Source organism: Pongo pygmaeus, chromosome 14, assembly GCF_028885625.2.
Source record: "Pongo pygmaeus isolate AG05252 chromosome 14, NHGRI_mPonPyg2-v2.0_pri, whole genome shotgun sequence".
Lineage (NCBI taxonomy): Eukaryota > Metazoa > Chordata > Mammalia > Primates > Hominidae > Pongo > Pongo pygmaeus.
This window is the reverse complement of record NC_072387.2, coordinates 1,133,896-1,146,646: the sequence shown is the minus strand read 5'-3', so window position 1 is coordinate 1,146,646 and position 12,751 is coordinate 1,133,896. Positions and strand designations below refer to the sequence as shown.

Here is a 12,751-nt window from a genome sequence, read left to right as displayed (position 1 = left end):
TAATTTAGAAGTCCTAATTTCTCTTATGATAATCATTAATAGAAATAATACATATGAATAAAGTTGGGCGAGAGAGAAAGGTTTGGAAGTTGTCAATGTTTTTTCCTTTTAACTTATTTAAAATTCAAGTGTCATGTCTACAAAGTGGCTGCAAAACTCATAAATTAAAATAGAGACCTTATTCCTCCACACTCCTTCCTTTAGTTTCATTTTTTCCTCCTATCATAGGGTTTATCACTATTATATTTAATCTTGTTATCCCAACTAAATTATGAAGTCCTGCAGAAAAAGAAAGTTATGTGCTTTATTTTTTACTTATTCGTACTTAGCACCATGAATTTCTTAGGGATTATTCTTTAAAATAAAAATTAAATAACATCAGGCGTGGGGGCTCACGCCTGTAATCCCAGCACTTTGGGAGGCTGAGGTGGGCAGATTACCTGAGGTCAGGAGTTTGAGAACAGCCTGGTCAACATTGCGAAACCCTGTCTCTACTGAAAATACAAAATTAGCCAGGCATGGCGGCGCTCGCCTGTAATCCCAGCTACTCAGGACACTGAGACAGGAGAATCGCTTGAACGTGGGAGGCAGAGTTTGGAGTGAGCTGAGATTGTGCCACTGCAATCCAGCCTGGGTGATAGAGCAAGATTCCATCTTAAAAATAAATAAATAAACAAACAAAAACATCAGTTAGCAATGTTGTCATTTAGGCATATTTAGGTATTAATTCTATCACTTACCAGACCTTAATATTTTAAATTGTTGATCATGGAATTTGTTGATTTGAATCTGAACAACCTTAATTATTTTCAAGTAGTTTTTCCTTCAATTAAATTATATTAACTTTATATTTATTTGAAATAATTTATTTTCATGTTTTTATTAAACTTTAATCAATGTTTTGTGCTTTTATAGCCATGTGAAATATTGATTTGTTTCTTAAATATTGATTTTAAAAACAATGCAATCAGTTGATATTTATTATTGAAAAGTACTAGAATTTCACAATCTTAATAAATATTGATAATTATTGTCATTTAGAAAAATAAGACTGGTGTAGGAATGAAGACAGAAGAAGGAGTAAGAAAGGTGATTGCTTTTGATTTTGAGTATTTTCTTTTCTTTTTTTCTTTCTAGTAAAAATTGGGTCTTGCTATGTTGACTACGCCGGCCTTGAACTCCTGGCCTGAAGTGATACTCCTGCCTCGGCTTCTCAAAGCACTGGGTTTACAGATATGAGCCACTGTGCCCAACCTGATAATTATTGTTATGTCATATTGACAGGTTGTAGACTAATAAAACATTTTTATTTCGTTTATTATTTCAGATTCAGGGGTACACGTGCAGATTTGTTATAAGGATATATAGCATGGTGCTTAAGTTTGGGCTTCTGTTGATCCCATGAACCGGATAGCGAACATAGTACCTAATAGTAAGCTTCTCAGGTCTTGCCCCCTTCCCTCCTCCCTACTTTGAAGTCCCTAGTGTCTATTGTTCACATGTTTACATCTGTGTGTACCCAAGATTTAATTCCCACTTATAAGTGAGAACCTGTGATAGTTGGTTTTCTGTTTCTGTGTTAAGTTGCTTGGGATGATGGGCTCCAGATGCATCCATATTGCTACAAAGAACATTATTTCATTCTTTTTTATGGCTGCATAGTATTCCATGGTGTACATATGCCACATTTTCTTTGTCCTATTCATCATTGATGTGCACCTAGGTTGATTCCATGTCTTTGCTATTGTGAACATATTAGTGTATGTGTCTTTGGGTAGAATAATTATAATTTATTTCTTTTGGGTATACACCCAGTAATGGTTTTGCTGGGTCTAATGATAGTTCTATTTTTTGAGAAATCTTCAAACCGCTTTCCACAGTGGCTGAACTAATTTGCATTCCTACCAAGAGTGTATAGGCATTCCCTTTTCTCTGTAGGCTTGCAAAAATCCGTGGTTATTATTATTATTATTATTAATTATTATTATTTTGAGATGGAGTTTCACTCTTATTGCCCAGGCTGGAGTGCAATGGCACGATCTCAGCTCACTGCAACCTCATTCTCCCGAGTTCAAGCGATTATCCTGCCTCAACCTCCTGAGTAGCTGGGATTACAGACATGCACCACCATGCCCAGCTAATTTTTTGTATTTTTAGTAGAGACGGGATTTTCATCATGTTGGCCAGGATGGTCTCGAACTCCTGACTTCAGGCGATCCACCTGCCTCAGCCTCCCAAAGTGCTGGGATTACAGGCATGAGCCACCACATCCAGCCAAGATGTTTTTTAAAAGTAGAATTTTATACTCCTCATTAATACTTTTCCTTCTTGGCATCTCTTTAATTTCTTAGGGCACACACTGAGGCAGATGGCATCTCACTGTTAATCAAGAACAAAAAGTCTTAAATTATGCTAGAAACCACTATAGCAATGTCTGTGTCAAGAGGCTGTCTGCATATCTAAATGTACATTTCACAGTACAGCAAACATTTTTTTTGAACTACGTTATCTGTCAGATTGCCTAAGGCACTGAAATAGAAAATCCCTAGTGCTTGCTGTATTTTGCTAGGTTATACATTAGTTTCTTTTGTTGATTTTTGCTATGAGAGGACCAAAAAGATAGAAACCACAGTATCTGTTTCAATATTCTTTTTTTTTTTTTTTTGAGACAGGGTGACACTCTATTACCCAGGCTAGTGCAATCACAACTCACTGCAGCCTCAACTTCCTGAGCTCAAGCGATCCTCCCACCTCAGCCTCCCAAGTACCTGAGACCACAGTCATGTGACACCACACCTGGTGTATTTTAGTATTTTCTTGTACACAGAGGGTTTTGCCATGTTTCCCAGGGTGGTCTCAAACTCCTGGGCTCAAAGGAATCCCCTGCCTCAGCTTCTCAATGTGCTGTGATTACAGGTATGAACCACCGTGCCTGGCCTTAATATTGTTTTCTATTTGTAAATGGAAAGCTTCAGAAAAGATCCTCAAACAGGACTATAAATGTTTTCACAATACTGTTTGGTACAGCCAGATATTAATAGTATATATAATATAACTCAGGGGTCCCCACCCGTGGGCCATGGACAGGTATTGTCCGTGGCCTCTGAGGAACCAGGCTGCACATCAGGAGGTGAGTGGTGGCTGAGCAAGCATTATGACCTGAGCTCCGCCTCCTATCAGATCAGCTGCAGCATTCGATTCTCATAGGAGTATGAACCCCAATGTGAACTGCATATGTGAGAGATCTAGGTTGCATGCAGTTATGAGAATCTAATGCCTGATGATCTGAGGTGGAATAATTTCATCCTGAAACTATCCTCCCTGCCATCTGTGGAAAAATTGTCTTCCAGGAAACCCATTTCTGGTGCCAAAAAAGGCTGGGGACCACTGATGTAACTTATATACCAGTATATCACATTTATTCTTACCTTTTGACATATATCCTGAAATTAGGTGTGGACAAGCTGTGGGAGTTAGGTGTGAAATTAACTTAGCAAGTTACACTCCCAGGACAATTCCACACTTCACTAAGCAAATGATGGCTCTTCTTAACTGACAACATCATCACCACCTGTCTCTTACTAACCCTAACAGTATAATAGTATACGCGGTAGGAGCCCAGCCAAATGTCTTCCTCCAGCCCCACATCCAATGGCTGGGATGTGCACCCTCTTACCTAAGGTTGTGTATCCCCTTCTCTGCAGCTAGAGCCCACTTGGCCTGGGTTCCATTCCCCACTGCAGAAAAGCCTTCTACTACTGACTGGAGTGGAGAATACATGCCTCAGTTCCGTTGTCCCCCGGCTGTGTATCTCTGAGGTCCATGTTCGACGTGGCTCCCTAGAGTTCTGTCATGGGAGTAAACACCAGTCGTCTGCAGCATAACTCACTTGGCAACACATCCTTATTTTGTCTTCTTCCTGTTCCCTGTCCCATTCTGTCGCTCCTTGACCCATGCTTCCAGTCTCCTTGGGATCATGCCCCAAATAAACTGCGTGCACTGAAATCTCTGTCTAATGCTTCCAGTCTCCTTGGGATCATGCCCCAAATAAACTACGTGCACTGAAATCTCTGTCTAATGCTTCCATTCTCCTTGGGATCATGTCCCAAATAAACTGTGTGCACTGAATGCTTTCTAATGCTTCCAGTCTCCTTGGGATCTTGTCCCAAATAAACTACGTGCACTGAAATCTCTGTCTAATGCTTCCAGTCTCCTTGGGATCATGTCCCAAATAAACTACGTGCACTGAAATCTCTGTCTAATGCTTCCAGTCTCCTTGGGATCATGCCCCAAATAAACAACGTGCACTGAAATCTCTGTCTAATGCTTCCAGTCTCCTTGGGATCATGCCCCAAATAAACTACGTGCACTGAAATCTCTGTCGAATGCTTCCAGTCTCCTTGGGATCATGTCCCAAATAAACTACGTGCACTGAAATCTCTGTCTAATGCTTCCAGTCTCCTTGGGATCATGTCCCAAATAAACTACGTGCACTGAATGCTTTCTAATGCTTCCAGTCTCCTTGGGATCATGTCCCAAATAAACTACGTGCACTGAAATCTCTGTCGAATGCTTCCAGTCTCCTTGGGGTCATGCCCCAAATAAACTACGTGCACTGAAATCTCTGTCTAATGCTTCCAGTCTCCTTGGGATCATGTCCCAAATAAACTGTGTGCACTGAATGCTTTCTAATGCTTCCAGTCTCCTTGGGATCATGCCCCAAATAAACTACGTGCACTGAAATCTCTGTCTAATGCTTCCAGTCTCCTTGGGATCATGTCCCAAATAAACTACGTGCACTGAAATATATGTCTAATGCTTCCAGTCTCCTTGGGGTCATGTCCCAAATAAACTACATGCACTGAAATATCTGTCTAATGCTTCCAGTCTCCTTGGGGTCATGTCCCAAATAAACTACATGCACTGAAATATCTGTCTAATGCTTCCAGTCTCCTTGGGGTCATGTCCCAAATAAACTACGTGCACTGACATCTCTTTCTAATGCTTCCAGTCTCCTTGGGATCGTGTCCCAAATAAACTACGTGCACTGAAATCTCTATCCAATGCTTCCAGTCTCCTTGGGATCGTGCCCCAAATAAACTACGTGCACTGAAATCTCTGTCTAATGCTTCCAGTCTCCTTGGGATCGTGCCCCAAATAAACTACGTGCACTGAAATCTCTGTCTAATGCCTCCAGTCTCCTTAGGATCGTGCCCCAAATAAACTGCGTGCACTGAAATCTCTGTCTAATGCTTCCAGTCTCCTTGGGATCATGTCCCAAATAAACTACGTGCACTGAAACCTCTGTCTAATGCTTCCAGTCTCCTTGGGATCATGTCCCAAATAAACTACGTGCACTGAAATCTCTGTCTTAAGGTCTGCTCCTGGGGGAACCCACACTAAGACATGGTGAGTCTTCCATACTTAGGAGGAACTGGTTCCTGTTGAAAATGAATTGTTGTGTTTATTGGAGAAAAATTCATCTGTTATGCTGGAAGCAAACAAATCCCACAAGAATCCTGTATCGCCAATATTGTCTGTGTCTCTAGCTGGTCAGGTAAGGAGAGCTGCACTGATGCTGGTAGTTGCCAACACCTGTGAATGACTCTGGAGCCTTCTTGTGGCCCTCCACCTTGGAGGAGGTGGCAAATGCTTAGTAGTCTCCCAGGAGTCAACATGCGGGCACTCACGCTGATCTCCGTATCATTGTGGAGAGTCAATGGCAAGACCCTCTGCCTTCAAAGCTGTCACATTGTATGTGCCTTAGATGCCACCTGCTAGAAGCAAGCCAGGTTTACCTTTGGACACCAACAGCATTCTTTCCATTCATTCATCCTCCTGACTTATCAGACCCTGCTATGAATGACTTCATTGTTCCTCAACTTCCAATTTACCCTCAAAATTGGAAGATTTTCTACCCGTTCAAAGTAAGTGATTTTCCCTTTTTGGAAAGCAGCTCACAAAGAGATTTGTTGAATAAATAAAAATTGATCCATTTTTAGGAAGCATGTATTTGGATGTGTCCGTTGGACATACCTATCATTTGTTGACATACCTATCACACTGTCTGGAATGACACCTCAGTTTTGTCCTTTTTCTTTCAAAGTAGGCCATTGGGAATCACATTTACTTTTATATAGAAACATGATTTTTCCTCTCAAGAGCTTGTCTTTGGTATTTAGCAAAAAAAGCCTACTCCATTCTGTAGAGAAAATCCCCAAATTGTGCAAAACCCCTGGAGAAAACACTGAGTCCAGGAAATCAGCATTCCAAGAAAAAGACTCTGCACACAGTGTCTGCAATTGTGTGCTGAACTGTTAAATGCAGATGTAGTGAAATTAATAGCTTTTTCAAAATGTACAATATAGTGAATAGGTGTTGCCAATACATTATAATTACCCTGGACTTGTGTGAGGTGGATCCTTTGGATGAGAACTGGCTTCCTCAGATGAAGGGAATCCTTTCTGTGAATGAAGAAGACAAGGAGGAACATAGTATTCTTGGGAGAGGCTGCCCTGGTTTTCATGATGTCAGTGGTCCTTTAACCCAAAAGCCCACAGATGTTCTCCCTAACTAACCACAGAAAGTATAATTATTTACCACCCCCCAAGAATCTTCCAGACTATCTTTTCACTGAGTTCTTTTTCGGAAACCTAGATTGAGAGGAATTACTCCCTGAACCAGGGTGCCATACTCACCTTTGAGCCCTTTGAGCGCTTTGCTTTCCTTCACAGCTTGTTTTTTCTTGCCTGTTTTTCCTGTCTTCTTTCAGGCTAAGACACCCTCCTTTTGGTAGAGGCTTTTTATGCCATTTGGGAATGGTTTGGATAAGCTACCTTAATGAAGGACCACACATCCCTCCAGAGATGATAGAAGACTTTTTGTCTTTTCTGGTAAGCCCTTTCTGGAATAAAGATCAGTGTCTTTCTGGATTAGTCTTGGTTTCTACAGATTTTACTTTCTGTCTGTGAGGCATATATTCTAGTGAATTTACTTTCAAATTGATCTGCATGCCTAGTTTAATATTTTGATCTGCATGTCTAGGTTAAAATTTTTGTGAACAATCTTCTCTTGGTTTCTTTTGATTTTGTTTGACTCTTTATCCTTGTTTCTGAAATTCTCCCAAGAGCAAATGTAAACATTCCAAATGGTGGATCAGGATGGCTAACTAAAAGCTGCCAGGACAGGTGTCACCCTCTAAAACAATGGCCTAAAGCCCTGAAATTCCATGACAGGATTTATAGGATTTTCTCTACTCTTGCAAGATTAATGAAAAACAGAATGGTTGCCCGGTGCTGTGCCTCACGCCTGTAATGCCAGCACTTTGGGGGGCCAAGGTGGGTGGATCACGAGGTCAAGAGATCAAGACCATCCTGGCCAACATGGTGAAACCTCATCTCTATTAAAATACAAAAAAAAAAAAAATTCGCCAGGTGTGGTGCCATGTGCCTGTAGTCCCAGCTACTCGGGAGGCTGAGGCAGGAGAATCGCTTGAACTTGGGAAGTGGAGGTTGCAGCAAGCGGTGATTGTGCCACTGCATGAGAGTCTGTCGACAGAGCGAGACTCCATCTTAAAAAAAAACCAAAAACCAAAAAACAAAACAGAATCGCATTCTGAAACATTAAGGCATGCTAGGTTTTCTGGGACTCCAGCTGGTTATATATTATGGGTTATATTTTTAACTTGCTGGAAAAATTACATCAAGGAAAACTCAGATCTCCAATAGTCATTATTTGAAAAACCTGCAATTATAGAGTTAACATGTAGAGTTTTCTAAGTTCTCTGTATACCTCTCTCTGTTCTTCTTCTGCCCATTCTTCTTCTGCCCTTTCACTGTTTATGGAATTCTGGCCTGTGCCCCAAATCTTAAAGAGTTTTCAAATTAATGGCTTTATAAATTACAACAGCTTCATGATATCAACAAGTGAGATAATTTTTAGAAATATAAATTTAATTCTAAAATACCGTGTGTTAAGAAAAAGTAAGAAATATAAATTTAGATTTACCTGACTTACAATTGTGTACAATGACAGAATACTTAATTAGAAGTTAATATAAGAGAAAAATAACTAGATAAATATTTATGAAATTAGGCTCTCAGATCAAACAGGTCAAAACCTTGACCTTACAGCAATAATCTAAGGTATGTCTAGCACAAAAATTTTGCTATTTCTGCCATGCAAAAGCAAAAAATAAAAATTATAAATAACTTAAAACCGCTAAAAATCTTTCCTGTCCACACTTGCTAGTCAAGCAAATCACACTGGCAAACAGAAAATAGATTTGCTACTAATTCAAGGTTACATGGAGATTTTATTTTCCTTATACAATTTATCCAGTCCCAGCTTAAATGTAAACATTGAAAATATAACCCTAAACTCATTTGAAACTTAGGAAAAGGTGAAAAAAGTTTTTTAAAAAGTCAAACTGCCATGGAAACTGCTTTATCCAAACTGTGGTTTACAGCACTTATTAGATTACCTATCGTGGCAAATAAATTTTAGCCATGTTTTACATTTTGCCAAAAAATATAATTTGGGTCCAACTGTCTTTTATAAACTGGTGGATTAGTAATACTATCTCATGACTAGAAGTCTAACATAAAAAAACCATGAGATCTGTTATTTGTGTGTGTATATGTAGTCAGATGTGTTTATGCATATACACATGTATTTTGTTATATGTTTTGTCTACATGGTAAAATCTGGTGTAGTGATCCAGAAATCCCTTAGTAAAGTCTATTTAGATAAATGGCCTCATGAAATATACAATAATTAACCTAAATGCTTTTTAATTCATGTGACTTAATTAAATCTGTGATAAATAAACTATTCTAAAATTAGTGGTAAAATAAAAATAGAAATATCTTCAAAATGGTCAGTGTACATTTTACCTGAGTTTACTGGTCAGATGGTTTTATATTTGTCTCTTCTAGAAATCTGTTATTATATGGGTGGCAAGCCACCCAGGTGCCCAGGCAATAGACGGAGGGCAAGAGCTGTTTCCAGTGTAATAAAGAAAATATATAAAATAAGAATAGTTATACTAGACATAGATCATAGATATGATTATAAATGAATATCATTAATCATTAGTTTGTAGCAATTACTCTTTATTCCAATATTATGATAATCCTCACTCTGCAATCATAACCTAGGAAAAACCAGACAATACAGAGATAGGAGCTGAGGGGACATAGTGAGAAGTGACCAGAAGACAAGGGCTCCTTGGTCTAGCGGTAACACCAGCGTCTGGGAAGACGCCCGTGACCTAAGCGGACCGTGGTCTAGCAGTAGTGTCAGTGCCAAGGAAAAGCACCCACTACTTAGCAGACCAGGAAAGGGAGTCTCCCTTTCCCTGGGGGAGTTTAGAGAAGACTCTGCTCCACCACTTCTTGTGGAGGCCTGATCATCTCCCTGTGATGCTGTACTTCAGTGGTCACGCTCCTAGTCTGCTTTCATGTTCCATGCTGTACACCTGGCTCACATTTTAGATAGCAGTAGCAAAATTAGTGAAAGTACTAAAAGTCTCTGATATGCAGAAATAATGGCATAAGCTGTCTCCTCTCTGTCTCTCTCTCTCTCCACCTCAGCTACCAAACAGGGAAGGGCCCCCGTCCAGTGGACACGTGACCCACATGACCTTACCTATCATTGGACATGGCTCACACTCCTTACCCTGCCCCTTGTCTTGTATCCAGTAAATAACAGTGCAGCCTGGCATTTGGGGCCACTACTGGTCTCTGTGTCTAGGTGGTAGTGGTCCCCTGAGCCCAGCTGTCTTTTCTTCTCTTTGTCCTGTGTCTTTATTTCTATGGTCTCTCATCTCCACACACGAGGAGAATAAAACCCACCAACCTTGTGGGGCTGGTCCCTACATTATTAGTCATAATTTTGGTTGCTACGTTAACTTTTTCCTAGAGTTATATTTATGTAGATATGTTATATGGATTTTTATACCCATATAACTTTCTATATTGCTATAAAATTGTTCTCACCGATAAAATACTGATAATACTGATATGTGACAGATTTCTTGCTTCCTAAGTTTTCACTATAATTTAAGGTTACTACAAGTTTAAAATTCTAATTAATATAGGCCAGGTACAGTGGCTCATGCCTGTGATCCCAGCACTTTGTGAGGCCAATGTGGGTGGATCGCTTGAGCCCAGGAGTTTGAGACCACTCTGGGCAAGATGGTAAAACCCTATCTCTACAAAAAATACAAAAGTTAGCCAGGCATGGTGGCACATGCCTGTAATCCCAGCTACTGGGGAGGCTGAGGTGGGAGGGTTGCTTGAGCCCAGGAGGTTGAGGCTGCAGTGAACTGTGATTGTGCCACTGCACTCCAGCACGGGTGGCAGATTGAGACTTGTCTGAAATAAAATAAAATAATAAAATTGTAATTAATATGGATAATTCTTTTTGTGGGGTGAGGGAACAGGATCCCACTGTGTCACCCAGGCTGGAATGCAGTGGCATGATCATAGCTCACTGCAACCTCAAACTCCTGGGCTCCAGCAATCCTCCTGCCTCAGCCTCCCAAAGTTCTGGGATTACAGATGAGAGCCACCATGCCTGGTCTAACTAATATATATAATTCTATATGAAAGTGTGCCTTAAAAAGTAGGACAAGTTTTTAATAATAAAAAAATGTATAAGAAATGCCTACAAATATGCTCTTTATTGAGAAATAAATAATAATTTTATATAATTTGAAGGTTATTTAAAGGTTGTTTCAAAATATTGATTCAGGAAAGACAGTGAAATGCAAAAGAAGAACCAGTAAGTAGAAGAGAGAGATGTGAAGAAAGTTATTGATAGGGAAATGGAGATAGGAGAAGGTTGAAAAGAAAAGAAATATTTCACATGACAAAGAATCTTGTGTGGTAAATTTTCATCCTAAACTAAAATGCCTAGTTATTTAAGAAGGAAGGTACAGGACAAAGTGGAAAGCCCAAGCATGTCACCAATGGTCTGAGTAACTCATTTGTGAAAAGAGAATTTATGCAAGATGTTTTGCATGTGACCAAGTTGGTTACAATCAGAAGAAAATTAAATTATAAGTCTTTGTAAGGATTGAACTTTGGCATTAAAAATACACTAATACAAAACTGAAAATATGTGGTCCCCTATGTTAGAACAACAAGGTTTTCTTAAAGTATTGATTAGTTTTCATAAAGTTGCAAGAAGTTTTGAGTTTTAATTCTGAAATCTGTTCCCTTTACAGCCATCTTCTAAACTACAGACAATTTACATTTCTGTCAAATATCTTTCTGAGATCTATTTAATTTGCATAGTTTGAGGATGGAGATTCAGCTCCCCCTTTTTTTTTTTTTGCCTAAAAAGGCATAACATTTTGCTTGACTGAGGTGATAACTTTCCTTCAACATTTTTTCAACTCTTGTAACTTTTTTCTGTGGTTCCAACTCTGCTGTTATGTCCTGATGCTGAAATACATGTCCTGAAAAATCTAGAAAAACAGTGTTTTACTCCAACATAACTTGAAATTAATAAAAGTCTGATTGTCCTGATGTGATGTAGTCAGTCATGATTCTGGTTGCATGAAATAAAAATAACCAAGTTTCATTGTCAGTTGGGGCCTTTGATCAGATTTTAAACCATGGCTATTCCAAGTTTTTGTCATTCACAGTTGTCATGAAAATTTCTCCAAAAGTGTTTGCAATCTGCTATATTCCAAAACTGCTTTTCATGGAAAATAACAAATACTCTTGAACACAGAATTCTGACAAATTTTTTGAGACAGGGTCTCACTCTGTTGCCCAAACTGGTATACAGTGGCACAGTCTTGGCTCACGTCATCCTCAACCTCCCAATCCTCTAATCTCAGCCTCCTGGATAATTTTTGTATTTTTTTGTAGAGATGGGATTTCTCCATATTGCCCAGGCTGGTCTCAAACTCCCAAGTTGAAGTGATCTACCTGCCTCAGCCTCCCAAAGTGCTGGGATTGCAGATGTGAGCCACTGTGCCTGGCAAAATTTTTGATAATTTAAGATCAGTAGACTAAATAAAAATCTCCAGAGCTCAAATAAATAAACTGATGGGTTTATAAAACTGTTAATCAAGATTAAACAAAACAAAACAATTACATGAAATTAAGTGTTTCACGAAGATGATGTTTTTATGACTTTTATTTGAAACATTATTCGTTCTGAAATATTTTGTTTTCCAGATTTAAGAAAACTTTATCTTGTAAGCTACCTATAGTTTACAAAAATTCAGTAAAGTATGCTTTTTTGAACAAAGATGGAAGCATTCATTTTGTCTCCCTATTTGATTCCTCCAAAATTTGGAAAGTAATTGTGAGTATTCTTTTATTTTTACTTGATAAATATCTGTTTCTCTTCATAAACAGAATACCATTGAAACCATTGGTTATATTATTAAGGCTTTAACTGAAATCTCATATTTAAGAATGTGCATAAAAAGCCTGGCTTCCAGTGCTTCCACCCTGACAGTGAATGAGTAAAAATTGTCACTTCCTGGCAGTCTCAAGAACTTTAAGATTGTAAGTAAAATCTAAAACCTCCCTTGCTTTGGCCTCAAGAGGTTTTTAAACCTGAACTTTCTGTAGATTAATGTAGAGAAAAAGTTCAGTTTCTAAAGAAAAACTATAATGCACCTGTTAGTAGATTGTAAACCTGTGCATTCTTTTCAAGTTCTTGTTACCTACGTGTAGATTATACTAGATCCTGAATTTTCCTAATGTATTTCTCCTAATTTGGCAAC

At 38.9% G+C, this 12,751-nt stretch overlaps 1 protein-coding gene and 1 long non-coding RNA gene across 2 annotated transcripts in view; one reads left to right on the top strand and one right to left on the bottom strand.

Moving 5' to 3' along the window:
• Window positions 1-3,537: 3,537 nt before the first annotated feature.
• The window catches only part of LOC134738043 (uncharacterized), a 29,712-nt gene continuing 20,498 nt past the window's right edge, over window positions 3,538-12,751 (bottom strand). The window contains exons 2-3 of the long non-coding RNA XR_010123513.1: window positions 6,400-6,464; window positions 3,538-3,847 (exon numbers count right to left, since the gene is read on the bottom strand). This is a non-coding gene — a long non-coding RNA (uncharacterized LOC134738043). The remainder of the gene's footprint in view (window positions 3,848-6,399; window positions 6,465-12,751) is intronic.
• LOC129026125 (zinc finger protein 717-like) overlaps window positions 5,318-12,751 on the top strand; it is a 62,835-nt gene continuing 55,401 nt past the window's right edge. The window contains exons 1-3 of the mRNA XM_063650698.1: window positions 5,318-5,927; window positions 6,773-6,893; window positions 12,195-12,324. The gene's annotated coding sequence lies outside the window, so the exon portion shown is untranslated. The remainder of the gene's footprint in view (window positions 5,928-6,772; window positions 6,894-12,194; window positions 12,325-12,751) is intronic.